We start from the raw sequence: 13013 nt of genomic DNA on the forward strand, positions 1-13013 counted from the left end.
CCCAAACGGGCTGTTGAGTTTTTTCACGGCTCATTTTCTGATCACAGGTGAAGAACAGATGACATAAAGCAGAGGCTGGGAGGCACACATCTGGAGCGGTGACAGAGCGGGTGCCTTGCGCTTTTCACGGCACAGGAACCTGCTCTACAAGGATCCCTGACGGGCATGGAGGGCACATTCTCCAGGAAGCTGGAAACGGGCTCATTTTCTCATGCCCTCTGGGCTCAGCCTACACCGAGGGGGTGGTGCTCTGGGGAGAAGAAGGGGGTCTCTCTCTCCTTTTATTGCCCTATGAACTTCACCCCAAAAGGGCTCGCACACAGATGTCTGATCCTCCCAGGGTCCCCTCACAGTCATCTGCTCCCGGTTTGACCACAGGGCACCAATAAATGGATAATGACATAATTCCATCCTGGGTTAAATTATAGAAATGTGTGCTCACCTCACATAATTATAGGCTCATGCCAGCAGCTTCATCTCAACGAGAGAGGCAGAGTGGGTATAAAACCGAAATCACCATGGAAGATGTTTAGAATGTGGTCAGGGCTTGGTGACAGTCAGATGCTTCTGTGAGATGCACCAAGCATCTTCCTTACGAGAATGAACAGCAGATGAGTGGCTGGCTCAGAGAGAGCAAACATAAAACCAATAACCCCCAAAACTCCAGACCATTTAGAACAAGGGTCAGGATCACTGTGGTGGCTCCAAGATGCTCAGGAATCTAGGCTGCTTTGATCTTTCTGCTCTAACATCTCAACACGTGACTTTCACTCTCAAGGTTGCCTCGGGGCCCAACGTGGATGCTGGACCTCCAGCCATCGTGTCTATATCCCTGGAAGCAGGAATGGAGGAGCAGTGAGGAACCAAAGGGCCTACATCCAACTGAATGAGCTCATTCTTGGCAGCCTTCCTAAATGCCCCACAAAGCATCTACTGAAATCCTATGAACCTAGTCACATGGCCTCACCCAGCTGAATGAGAGTCTAGCAGATATGGTTTGAACATTAAGCCAGGGACATTATCACTACCTTCAAAAGGAAAAAAAACAAAACAAAACAAAAAACAATGGCGAAGAAATGGCAACAACCTAAATGTACATAGACAGATCAATGCATTAAGATGTGGTCCATATACACAATGGAATACTACTTGGTCATAAAAAAGAACAACGTAATGCCATTTGCAGCAACATGGATGCAACTAGAGATTCTCATACTAAATGAACAGGTCAGACAGAGAAAAAACAAATCCCACAGGATATCACTTCTACGTGGAATCCAAAATATGGCACAAATGAACCTATCTTCAGCACTGAAACAGACTCACAGACATGGAGAACAGGCTTGTGGTTGCCAAGGGGAAGGAGGAGAGCATGGGATGGGTGGGGAGTTTGGGGTCCGTAGATGCAAACCCCGACACTGAGAATGGATCAGCCATGAGGTCCTGCTGTCCAGCACAGGGGACTCTGTCCAGTCTTTTGGGACAGACCAGGATGGAAGATAGTATGAGGAAAGAATGTATATAAATGTATGACTGGGTCCCTTTGCTGTACGGCAGACACTACCACAATATTGTAAATGAACTAAACTTTAAGAAAAAATGAACAAAAAAAAGGAGAGAAAAAAAAAAGCAACTTGAATTCAACTGGGAATGGGCATCGGGGATCAGCTGCCAGTTTCTGCTCAGAATGTCACAGGATCACCCACATCGGAACAGGGGAGAGACGGGGCCAATGGAATCTGTGAGCCAGAAACTCCGGCTTCTGGCGGACCAGTCCTATCCTCTCGACGTGCCCTCCCAAACAAGCCAACTGCTCACCCCACAGTACAGCAGTCTGTCGCCTGATCCCCTGTCCCCATACCACCCGCCCGTGTCTGCTGGAGCTCAGACTTAGAAATGGGTCTGCCAGGCTGTGCTCCTTCTGAGGCTCCAGGAAGAACGGGTCCTGTTGTCCTCTCCAGCTCCAGGGGACCCTCTGCCTTGTGTGGCTGATGGCTCCTTCCTCCATTTTCAAAATCAGGGGAACACACTCTTCTAATTAATCGGCCCCCACCCCTCAACTTTTACCATCCCATCTTCTCTGACTCCACCATCCTACTTCTCTCGTACAAGGACCCTTGTCCAGACCACGCAGGTAATCCAGGACCATCTCCTATCCCCAGAGCCTTCCTTGAATCACACCTGCCAAGTCCTTTTTGCCCCATCAGGTGACCTATCCATGAGTTCAGGGGTTCGTGCCTGGACCTTTGGGGAAGGAGGACCTTATTTAGCCAACGTTAGGATCTGGGAGAAATTAACAGAGCAGTATAGGACCTTCTGAAAGATACGGGCTGTGTGACGGACCGGTTTCTGAAGGTTTAGTGGATGGGTTTTAAAGCATAGTTGTATTTCTGAGCGTGGCTGTGGCTGTCCCCCGTTTGACACTGGACTATGTGGGAATACGTTCATGGGATGGTGTTTCAACAGGCTGAGGGTTCGAACAGGGTACCACTGTCACAGGTTGATGCCAAGATTTAGAACATGTTAGGAACACACACTTCAGAGATGAAAGGAAATTGCTATCTACCCTTCAGAAGAGTTTCCGTTGGGCAAATGAGGTGCAATGCACTTGCAAGACAAAGTCAAGCGGGAAGATTTATTCTTGACATCAATGAGGACTGGGTAGAGTCAAAGAAAGTGAGAAAGCTTGTCTGTGAGCAGATAGTAAAGTCGATCCTTAGAACGTGGCTACAATTCACAGTCATGACATAAGGAGGACAGAATAAACTAAATACTAGAGTCACCATAAGATTCAGCTATCCCAATCCTGGGGCATCTATCCAAAGACAACTCTCTTTTGAAATGATAATGTGCATCCCTAGTTCACAAAAGCACTACTGACAATCACCCAGATATGGAAATAACCTAAATGTCTAACAGAGGAATGGATAAAGAAGTTGTGGTACATATACACAGTGGAATACTACTCAGCCGTTAAAAATGACATCATGCCGTTTGCAGCAACATGGATGCACCTAGAGCATCTCATACCAACTGAAGTATGTGAGAAAGAGAAAGACAAGTACCATATGATACCACTTAGATGCGGCATCCAAAATATGGCACAAATGAACCATCTACAGAACAGAAACAGACTCACAGACATGGAGAGCAGACGTGTGGCTGGCAAGGGGGAGAGGTGGGAGGAAGGGCTAAATTAAGAGTTTGAGATTAACATTTGTAAACTACTCTATAAAAAAACAGCTAATCCACTAGGACCTACCGAATAGCACAGGGAAACTTACTCAATATGCTTTAATATGTAATAACCTACATGGGAAAAGAATCTGAATGGATATATGTCTATGTATAATGGATTCACTTTTCTGTATACCTGAAACTATCACAGCATTGATAAGTCAACTCAATTTAAAAAAAAAAACAAAAAACAAACACCATGGACAACAAAAAAATTCACAAGCATGAATCGAGTTATCTTAGTCATGATATGGATTGTTCTATTAACATGGATCGAGGTTTGCGAATTCAGTTGGCGAGATAAACATCCAGAGAGCCGCCTGTCCCCTTCCTCCACGTGCAGACACAGCAAGAAGATGCCGTCTACGGACCAGGAAGTGTGTCCCCGCCAGACACAGAAGCTGCCCTCCCTGGGGTCTTGGATACGCAGCCTTCAGTTTGTAAGAAGGAAATGTCTGTTGTGTATGAGTCCCCTGGTCTCTGACATCCTGGGACAGCAGCCTGAAGGGACTAATGTTGGACATGCGGACACGGCAAGACACAGGACCCAAGGTGGTTGGCCGGGGGTGGCGGGGGCGGGGGTGGGGGGGTAAAGTGAATTCTCACCGATGGCATTTCATAAAGAGGGAGCATTTGTGATCTCTGCTGGGAACTCTGATAGCCAGTCTCAGCAAACATCCGACTTCCAGTCACCTTCGAAAGAATTTTCTCTGCGATGGAATTTAACCAAATCTTGCTTTCTTTTTTTTTTTTTTTTCTTTTTAGGGCCACACCTGTGTCATATGGGAAGTTCCCAGCTAGGGGTCGAATCGGAGCTGCAGCTGCAGGTCTACACCACAGCCACAACACCACCAGACCTGAGCCACCTCTGCAACCTATGCCACAGCTCACAGCGACACCAGATCCTTAACCTACTGAGCGAGGCCAGGGATCGAACTCGCATCTTCATGGAGCCTATGTCCTGCTCTCACCCAGCTGAGCCACAACGGGACCTCCCAAATGTCGCTTTCTTATACAAACAAGAGAACAGCCTTGCAACACAGAAGACAGACAAAAGGGAAAGAGACACAACAGGCATTGCATCTTCCTAATATTCCCAGGCACGCGGCTGAGCTCTTGAGACACGTTGGCCCGTGAGGTCTCAGTTCTCCTGGGATGGGCACATTATCTCCAACACACGCGCAAGCGAACAGTACCTCTGAGGACGCGGGGAACGGGGCCAAGTTTCTCCCAGGACGTGTAGGCGTCTATGTTAGAAGCGGGTCTGAAACCCGGCAAAGACAGCGGGCACACCCGTTCCCTCTGCACAATGCCACCGATGGTGGGGGGGGAAAGCGAGTTTTCTCTGGGCTTCTTGCTGTTTCGACGTTCATAAGCCAGCACGATTATCAGCAAGATTTCAACTGGATTGCGTGGCTCTCCGACAAGCACAGACTGCGTGGGTCTGGGTGCAGATAAAGAAGGATGTGAGATTTATTGCTACGAACGGAGTTCTGGGAAGGGAACCGCTACAAGTCACACTGGGGCTAAATACACATAAACCGGATCCTCTCTCTCTCCAGCCTGGATCCGTGCTTCGGTGTGTTTGTGGTAACAGAGCCAAGCTCCTCCACGCTCTGCAGGGCTTTCTCCACCTCGCTTATGTTCCACAAGATCAGGCAAGGCATCGTAAGCCAGGCATCTTCCACCGAGACACGTGTGCCTTGTAGAGACACGAGTCGTTCTTTTGCTGGCAGAACGTGGGTGCCGGGTCCTGGCGAGGTCCGAGCATCGTGGCCAACGCAAGCGTGACTCCCGTGGGCGAGTGTCATCCAAGCAGGTGCACATGGCTCGGGACACATGGGCAGGTCCTGATTCCAGCGAAGGCTTGTAAGATGTCACGTAACATAAAGACACCGGAAGCGTGTTTTAAAGGTTGCAAGACACAGCGCAGAGGAGAGAAAGCACCGGCCAGCCGTGACCCGGAGAAGGTGATGGCAACGGAACCCCAGCCTGGGCTGATCACAATAAAGGGGAAGCTGCGACATTTCTTCTTCTCTTTCTTATTAGAGTTGAGTTACAATGTTGCACCAGTGTCTGCTGTACAGCAGTGACTCAGCCATACACATATCTAGCATTTTTTAACTAATATTTTCCACCATGGTCCATCCCAGGAAACTGGATAGAGTGCCCTGTGCTGGACGGCAGGACCTCATGGCATATCCATTCTCGATGTCCTCGTTTGCATCTACTCACCCCAAACTCCCCGTCCATCCCACGCCCTCCCCCTCCCCCTGCAATATTTTTATTCAATAGCCAGCATTTGGAAGCGGTCTGACACCCTGGGACCCTTGCCTAAAATTTTCCACGTTCCTCAGCCAGACCATGAAATATTTTTAAAAATCGTGAAGATGAGTGCACCAAGAAAAATACCTCCAGTCGTTGGCGCATTCGTGCGAACCAAGGCAGGATGGAAAAATCAGAACCAAGCCATGTTCCTAAGCTGCTACCCAAATGCAAAGGACATGGGCCGGGGGCTGGGGGCGCATGCGAAGATTACCGAGGAGTGTCACCTTCTGGTCCTCTTTTGAGCTGGAATGAAGTCACTGACTATCCTGAATCTGTCAGACGCTCCACCTTTCCAACTCAGCAGCACCCGAGTCCTCAAAGACACGAGGTCAAGCACAGCTTTATAGACAAAGAAGCGAAGAAGGTGCAAATCAGGAGCTCCGTTGTGACTCAGTGGGTGAAGAACCCGACTAGCATCCACGAGGATGCAGGTTGAATCCCTGGCCTCCCTCAGTGGGTTAAGGATCTGGCGTTGCCATGAGCCGTGGTGTAGGTCAGAAGACGCGACTCGGATCGGGAGTGGCCATGGCTGTGGTGTAGACCTGTAGCTTCAGCTCAGACCTGACCCCTAGTCCAGGAATTTCTATATGCCACAGTTGTGGCCCTAAAAAGAGAAAGAAAGAAAAAAAAAAAAAAAAAAGAAGTTACAAAGCAGTATAATTTCCAAGACAGTGCCTGTATTAGTTGCTGGGACAATCGTAACAAAAGACCTCACACAGGGTGGCCACATAAACATCATTTATCTCTCCCCATCCTGGAGCCTGGAGCCTGAGCCCCAGGGGCAGGCAGGGCTGGTCCCTCCCGAGGCCTCTCTCCTGGATGTGTTGACGGCCGTCTTCTCCCTTTGTCCTCACAGGTCGTCCCTCTGTGCGTGTCTGTGTCCTGACCACCTCTTCGTCTACACACCCCCGTCCTGGGGGATCAGGACCCCCCTCCCCCGTGACCTCATTTACCTCCATCCCCTCTTGAAAGACCCCGTCTCCAAATAACAACCCCATTCTGAGGTCCTGGGGGTTGTGGATTCCATATATGGATTTTAACGAGACACAGCCCACAGCAGTGTCTGACAAAGTGTGTTTTGTGCTGAAAGGGTCTGCTTAGGTCCCTGGCTTCTGCGCAGCATCTTTTATGGAGACCGGGCACACAGGTGTCATAACACAACACAGCCAGAAAGAAGAGCAAGCTCAGGTCGTGAAGAACTCTGCGCAGGACGCCTGACTCTTATGATTTAGCCACTAGATCCAAAGTCGACCCACTATGGTGCATGGGCTGAATCCGGGCCATCAACTGTTTCTCTCAAGTTTTATTGGCACAAAGCCACACCGGTTCCTCGACACATTTTCTATGGCAGCTTTGGCAACAAAGTGGCGGAGCTGCTCCTTACCACGGAAACCAGATACCTTGCAAAGCCAAAGATATTTTACTCCCTGACCAGTTACAACAAAAATAACTATAAATGTGCCAACTCCCGCTCTAAATGACGGGGAGTGATTGGAGAGGATTTTCCTCAAGAGAATGGTACGCACACACACAAAATAGCTATAAATGTGCCAACTTCTGCTCTAAATGATAGGGAATGGATTTTACATAAGAGAATGATACACACCCCTTTGTAGTTTTACAACCATTCAGACAATCCTATTGGGATCCGGACCAGAGGGAATTCATGGAAGGAGTAAGATCTCCAGGGAGACAGAGAATGGGGCTCAAAGGTATGGATACATGTGCCCCTGGGGTGACACGGGGAGCAGTGTGTGGTCCTGATCATTTGCATCAAGACATAGAGGGTACGTTTGTGTTCTGAGAAGAGAGAATGGCGGCACAGACCTATCTGGAGATGTTTACAGCACCCCGTCTGCGACGTGGAGTAAGAACTGGGTGTGAAGAAAGATGCTAGGGCAGGCTACACACCTGTCACATTGGCACAGCCCTAAACAGTAAGGCATTGTCTCCACAGGGCTCAGAGCCCAGGTGTAGCCTTGGACAATGGGGTCTGAGAGGCTGATCCAGGCTTGCAGACTACAGGCTGGTGCTGGCCAGGGCTGGTCAAAGCAAAGCTTTGCAAGGATGCAAAGAGATGGGAGGCACATCAGGGGCTTTGTGAAAGGGCCGAAAAGCAGAAGGACTATGGTCTGAGGCTGACGGCCGTGACCTGTTTAACTGCAGAGATAGAGCAGCCATTCTGATGACCAGCAGGAGCAGCATGAGGACATGGCCACTGTTTGTTCTTCCTCAGATGTTTAGAGAGAGGTTGCATGAGGTTTCCTGCAGGAGGGGATTTCAGCCTTCGGGCCTTCATGGCCAGCTCTGGAGCGCCTTCGATGTTCATTCAGTGAGGAAATTAAAGAGGATGCAAAGAAATGGAAGGATATTCCATGCTTCTGGGTTGGAAGAAGTTAATATTGTAAAAGTGGCCATCCGACCCAAAGCAATCTACAGATTCAAGGCAATCTCTATCAAATGACCCATGACATTTTTCACAGAACTAGAACAAACCATCCAAAAATGGATATGGAACCACCAAAGACCCAGAATTGCCAAAGCAATGCTGAAGAACAAAAACCAAGCAGGAGGCATCCCTCTCCCAGACTTCAGGCAACATGACAGAGCTACAGTCATCAAGACAGTGTGGTACTGGTACCAAAACATACAGACAGACCAATGGAACAGAAGAGAGAACCCAGAAATAAACCCTGACACCTATGGTCAATTAATCTTCGACAAAGGAGGCAAGAGCATAATATGGGAAAAAGAAAGTCTATTCAGCAAGCATTGCTGGGAAACCTGGGCAGCCGCATGCAAAGCAATGGAACTAGAACACACACTCACACCATGCACCAAAATAAACTCAAAATGGCTTAAGGACTTAAATATAAGACAAAACAGGACACCATCAAACTCCTCTGACAACAACTGTATGCACGTTTTCACGTCAGCCTCCCAAAGCCACAGAAATAAGAGCAAAAATAAACAAGTGGGACCTCATCAAACTTACAAGCTTTTGCACAGCAAAGGAAACCAAAAGGCAACTTACAGAATGGGAGAAAACAGTTTCCAATGATGCAACGGACAAGGGCGTAATCTCTAAAATATACAAACAACTTACATAACTCAACATCAAAAAAGCCAATGACCCAACTGAAAGATGGGCAAAGGACCTGAATAGACATTTCTCCAAAGAAGATGTACAGATGGCCAACAAGCACATGAAAACATGCTCAACATCCCTGATTATGAGAGAAATGCGAATCAAAACTAGTATGAGGTACCACTTCACACCTATCAGAATGGCCATCCTTCATAAGTCCACAAATAACAAATGCTGGAGAGGGTGTGGAGAAAAGGGAACCCTCCTGCACTGCTGGTGGGAATGCAAATTGGTACAACCACTGTGGAAAACAGTATGGAGGCTCCTCAGCAAACTATACATAGAACTACCATACGACCCATAAACCCCACTCTCGGGCATATATCCGGACAAAACTTTCTTTGAGAAAGACACATGCACCCGCATGTTCACAGCAGCACTATTCACAATAGGAAAGACATGGAAACAACCCAAATGTCCATTGACAGATGAATGGATTAGGAAGATGTGGTATATATATATATATACACAATGGAATACTACTCAGCCATAAAAAAGAACAAAATAATGCTATTTGTAGCAACATGGATGGAACTAGAGACTCTCATACTAAGTGAGGTCAGTCAGACAAATACCATATGATATCACTTATATCCCAAATCTAATATATGGCACAAATGAACCTTTCCCCAGAAAAGAAACTCATGGACTTGGAGAACAGACTTGTGGCTGCCAAAGGGGAGGGGGAGGGAGTGGGATGGACTGGGAACCTGGGGTTCATAGATGCAAACTATTGCCTTTGGAGTGGATAAGCAATGAGATCCTGCTGTATAGCCCTGGGAACTCTATCTCGCTCCTTATGATGGATGCAGCGTGATGGAGAATAATGTGAGAAAAAGAATGTATATATGTGTGTGTGACTGGGTCACCTGGCTGTATAGCAGCAAATTGACAGAACATGGTAATCCAGCTATCATGGAAAAAATAAAAATCATTTAAGGAGAAAAATAAAGAGGAGGGATTGCTGAATCACGTGGTACTTTGGCATGTCGCATTTTAAAGGGACCACTGTTCTGGTCTCTGGGGGAGGTTATCACCAGACGACATCTGGAATCTGAGGTGTTCGTGGGATCTGTGTACGAATTCAGACTTTCTTCCTCCCCTTTGGTTCAAGCAAATATCCAGAGGTGGAGAATTTTCAAGCCACCGAGAGCCTGACTTGAAACAACTGATTCCTGGTCATGAAAACAGGTGCAAAAGGGTGGATATTGTCTCAAAACCAGGAGAAACAAAGACTCTGTCTCCAAACCACACAGACCTCGATTATGAAGGATGGGTGTTTTTCCACCCTGGGTTGGAGGGTGTGGAAAAAAGGAGGAAATAGGGAAAGCATGCTGACCCCAGCTAGATGCTGGGTTGATCACTAGAAGCCTTAACAGCACCGTTTAAACAGAAGCCTTCTCAGGTCCCTATATTAAACGTATAGAGATAGATAACAGAAGATAGATGATACATAAGTAGATGATAGGTAGAGAGATAACTAGATAATAGACTGATGATAAATACTTGATAGATAGATGGACAGATAGGTAGAGAGAAGACAGACAAATCGATGGACAGATAGAAACACTCTACTGAATTTTACGGAAATAAACTTTTGCATCTCTTATATTAAAAACCAAAGGGGCACAGTAAAAAAAAAAAAAAAATCTTACCTAAATCCCTTCCTCCTCAAAAATATCAATCGCAATAAAACGTGGCAGGCGTGCGTGCGTGTTACCCAAAATTAGCACGACCACCAAAGAGTGGCAGAGTGGACACCTGGGGGTTGGCTAACATTCCAGACCAAGGCTCTTGGTCCGTGAGCAGACATCTACTGACGTTCTGTTTGGATGTACGACTTCGTCGGTTCCAGAAGTTTCGCCGGTTTATATTTCAGACGCGTCTGAGAGGTCGGAGCCTGGCGTTTCTTTGTTTCTGAAAACTTGCTGTCCTTAACGTCCTACCACCAAGGAGAGGGAGCGCTCGCTCGCTGAATGTTTTGCTTGGAATGGGGCTCTTTTGGCAGGAGCCAAGCACAGGGCTCTCTGCTCTTAGAAAGGCTCTGGCCACTGGCCGCCCCCGTGGCAGGGTCCCATCCGTCCTGCTGCCAGGGTCTGTCTCCTACTGAAAGAGCCCTGATCACGACGGCATATGAAATATTGTAAGCTCAGCCCTGACTCATGTGTGCTCAAACGTCCCAGCTTAAAGAACTGCATACGCATCCAGAGGAAAGCAAGCTTTAAAGAGAGGCGGTGTTCTTTAAAAAGCCAACCTTGGAGTTCCCGTTGTGGTGCAGTGGTGAAATAACCAGACTAGCATCCGTGAAGACATGGGTTCGATCCCTGGCCTCACTCAGTGGCCGAAGATTAAGGATTCGGTATTGCCATGGGCTGTGGTGTAGGTTGCAGATGCGGCTTGGATCCTGCGTTGCCGGGGCTGTGGCGTAGGCCAGAGGCTAGCCTGGGAATTTCCATATGTCATGGATATGGCCCTAAAAAGACAAAAAGACAAAAAAAAAAAAAAAAAAAGCTGACCTTCTCCAGGGAAGGCTCTCAATGATTATAATTAGTCCACGAATCAAGGCGTCGATGGTTATAACTGGTCCATGGATCACTTAGTCCATGAATCAATTCACGTGTGGATACCAGCACCCTCTTCGTTACCCAGACATCTGTATCCTTTCATGAGGCAAAGCAACAAGGGTTTGGAGATTACGACAGGAGTGGCTGGTATTTTTCCAACGTCCCCTGGGCGTTAAAATGCAAAACAGCGAGCAGGAATGTTTTCAGAGTGCAGAGGACCTGGGGACGGGGTTGAGACCTCAGTGTGAACTGTTTTCTTTCGGAAGCTGAGGACTGTAGGGTTGGCTGAGCTGCTCTGCTCATTCAAAGTCTCTTCGCTTCTTACAAAGGTCTGAGCTCACCAGAAGGAAGTCACTTTTCAAACAGAGTGGGACAGGGAGTTCCCATCATGGCTCAGCAGTAACGAACCTGACTAGTATCCATGAGGATGCAGGTTTGATCCCTGGCCTTGCTCAGTGGGCTAAAGATCCTTCACGGCCGTGAGCTGTGGCGTAGGTCACAGAGGCGGCTCAGATCCCGTGTTGCTGTGGCTGTGATGTAGGCCAGCAGCTGTAGCTCCAATTTGACCCGTAGCCTGGGATCTTCCATATACTGCGGGTGTGGCCCTATAAAGCACAAAAAACAACAACAAAAAAAGCCCAAAAAGCAGCAACCAAAAACCCCAAAACAAAACAGAGTGGGAGAAACCTACTGGACAAATAAAAACATTTCCCAAACCCCAGGGGACAGCCTCTTGAAGGGTCACCAGCCGCCTTCTCGCAGACACGAGTTGAACCACAAAGACCCCAGAGTCCCAGGACACAAAACATTTTTTCAGTTGTAAAAAGCATAGAGAGACGAGACAAATCTGCAAATGTTTCTTGTTCACGTACACAGTTGTTTAACGGTCCCCCAAACCACAATCAGCAGTGTCAGCAGATACTCTGTATACAAATGACTGATGGCTTTGCTGTTTGAATGACTACAAAGTAAACTATTTCTTCCTTTTCCCAAAGATTAGGCAACAACGTTTTTTTTTTTTTTTTTAATGCTCAAATAGGCACTGTTTAAATCTGTTGGGTATGCTTATCTTTGAAGAGTTTTGCAAGATCCGCTAGCATCTCAAGGTAATGTAATCCACCAGCAACCACAGAATCATGCCTGGTATTTCTACACAGTTTCACAATTGTTGGAAGTTTCTGGACAAGCACAAAGACGCCTGAAGGCGAGAGAGAGAGAGAGAGAGGGGGACTGCGTTTTCCATGCCTCCTTCTGCTTGGTTACACTTTCCTTTTTAACTCCTGGTTCCACAAGCACTTTTCAGAGCTAAAGAAAAGGATGGAGCGACACTTAATCACTGGATCCACGAAGCCAGGAGGTTGTGAGCCACTCAGACAGCCAGGGACTTTCCAGAGTGTTGGGAAGGAGCCTGTGCAGACGCACGGCGTGGGTGGAAGTGTTTCTCCTGCCCGTTGTCCCTTCTGGTTCCAGTGGGTGACATGGAAAGAGGTTCTGAAGGGACCTCACTCGTTTCAGCCCATGGTCCTTGACGGGGACACTTGACAATGTCACAACCTGGGGGTGGGGGGGTGCAACTGGTATCTCGTGGGTGGAAACCAGGGATGTTGATCAACCCCCCACCACCACCACCAAAGAATGACCCAGACCTAAGTGTCAGTGCTGCTGAGGGCAAGAAATCCTGTTAGCATGTCAGCTGCTTCCTGTCTGTCTGCCTACCTCCCCACCTCTACGTCCTT

Source organism: Sus scrofa, chromosome Y (genome assembly GCF_054392235.1).
Source record: "Sus scrofa isolate SSC_HxYL_T2T_F1_AM1 chromosome Y, Sscrofa_HxYL_maternal_Yorkshire_Landrace_v2.0, whole genome shotgun sequence".
Classification (NCBI taxonomy): Eukaryota; Metazoa; Chordata; class Mammalia; order Artiodactyla; family Suidae; genus Sus; species Sus scrofa.